We start from the raw sequence: 2,207 nt of genomic DNA on the forward strand, positions 1-2,207 counted from the left end.
TAACCAAGGCGTCAGGAGCCCACGTTGGCCAGGGCGGACAGTAGACAGTGTGCTTTCCGGAGGTGGCGTGACGCCGGCGTGGTTCAGATGCCCCTGAGTTTAGGTCCCGAATCAGTTCGAGGAACGCATATAAGGGCATGGTATCTGGAGCACGTGTGTTTATTAAATAACGAGAAAGTTTTGGTGTTAATTCTTTGGTGGTCAAGAGAGACTGGTGACAACCAGATGTTTATGAAACACATACTGCTAAGTCTACAAAGGTCAGTCGAAGCTTGAACTAGTCCAGTGCCCTAGACGTGAAAAAGAGGCCACCTACGGAAGAGGGCTCTATCCAGGCATTCGTACCTCAAACTGACAGCCTGCAAAATGAGCCGTGCCCCTTCCAGCAGAACGTTAACATCGTTGAAAAATAGCTATTTATTTTTTGAACGTATGTTCTTTCTTCAAAGCCACAGGTACGGAGATAGAGGCGGTCTAAATCTCAAGATCTAAAGAGATCTTGAGCTGCATGTCCAGACGAAGCTATACTCAATCAAACATTTTGAGTACAGCATATGATCAATGAGAACATTCTATTCTCTCCATCTGTTGTAGATCAAATTAGGCTACATGCTTTTTCAAAGGCCTTATTATTATATTATTGTCGATATTATTAACACACACACACACACACACACACACACACACACCCCAGAATCTGAAATTGAAAACGATAGTACTAAATGTGCCTAACACATGCTTGAATGATGTCGCATACACAGGTACAGCAAAGGGAAGAGAAAATTAAGAATCCATACCAAGAGACGAGAGGAGGCGAGCAGAAGTAAGCAGTCTGATGTGTGTAAAGTGAGTGTCTATTCAAGTCTCTAGGGAGAGAGCCTGCTCTGAAGAGGTGGCCAGGGAGAATGCTGAAGGTGACAGTGCCTCGGGATCCCTCACAGGGGTCCAGCCGATGGAGCCAGGGGTAGGAATACAGGAAGATCCGTGCGAGGCCACGAGGTAAACGGTAAGGGAGAGAAGTCACTGGCCAGATTGTTCCATGTCCCAGACCATGGCCAGCAACTTCCTTGTCTCAAGCTGATCATTTACAACATTGGAGAAAATGATCATGAATAATGGCTTGGAGACTTTTTTTTTTTTAGACAAGGCAACCCTTGGTTGACCTCACAGATTGCAAGGACCTTGTCAGCTTACAATCCTTTATTTTTTATTTTTATGCCTACAGCACCTGGTCTTCCTACATGGTCTCCCATCCAAGTACTAACCAGGCCCGACCCTGCTTAACTTCCGAGATCAGACGGGATCGGGCTTGTTCATGGTGGCGTGGCCATAGACACTTGGTGACATTTTGAAAAGAGATTAATGTAAGGAAATGGCAGTAAGGACATGATGCTCTCTTACTTCTATGACAGTCTTCCAAATTACCTCACACCCCCAAATATTGACTCCTGCCTCTGCGAATCACATTTTACCCGCTGGATGCTGACATCATCCACGATTTCTTAATCCAAATTTCAAATATTCTAAGTATCTTTCAAGTAGTAGGAGATGCTCATGCTTTAATAGCCAAATAATGACTAAGTTAGTAATTTCTGTGCATCTTTGAATTGTACTCGGATCAGATTATTTGGTCATGAATTCGAGAGGAAATTAATAAACTGGTTTAATGGCCAAATCACTCTCTACTCTTCAATTAATCAATTTTTTAACTTTTGAAATGCCTCACATGTTCCAAGTACTGAGAATAGATTTGGTGGATAAAATAGTTGTGCCTCCTGCTAGCATCAGAATTTTAACATGCCGGGAGAGGAAAATACTAATGAAAATAATCACTGAAATAATTTAATGTGGTACGTGCTAAAGAGAAAAAGTATAACAATAACATGAATGTGAAGTTAGGATAAAAAATAATGTTATGCTTAGTCTTCTATAGGAGAATAAGACATTCTGTGTCCATTTGCGTAATGGTTCCATAGTTACTATGGGATTGGTTATGATATGGTGACAATCAGCAACCCCCACAACACGAGTCTTGTGGTCCAGGTGTTGGAGTTCTGAATTTCTGTTTCTTCCTGAGACAAGATTGAGGATCTATTTCTTTTGGTGAATTGTCTACTTCATCCCAATAGTGAAATTCTTGGCAAAAATCTGTGTCAAATATTATTTTGTCATTTTCAAGCTACTGGATCGATAGTGATACCATTTCT

At 41.7% G+C, this 2,207-nt stretch overlaps 1 non-coding gene across 1 annotated transcript; it reads right to left on the reverse strand.

Annotated features, from left to right (window-relative positions):
• Positions 1-1,216: 1,216 nt before the first annotated feature.
• On the reverse strand, positions 1,217-1,335 carry LOC111729960. The gene has a single exon (XR_002776492.1). It is a non-coding gene; the product is annotated as a 5S ribosomal RNA (ribosomal RNA).
• Between the last annotated feature and the right edge of the window lie 872 nt (positions 1,336-2,207).

The sequence above is a fragment of the Pteropus vampyrus genome, unplaced genomic scaffold (assembly GCF_000151845.1).
Source record: "Pteropus vampyrus isolate Shadow unplaced genomic scaffold, Pvam_2.0 Scaffold293, whole genome shotgun sequence".
NCBI lineage: Eukaryota > Metazoa > Chordata > Mammalia > Chiroptera > Pteropodidae > Pteropus > Pteropus vampyrus.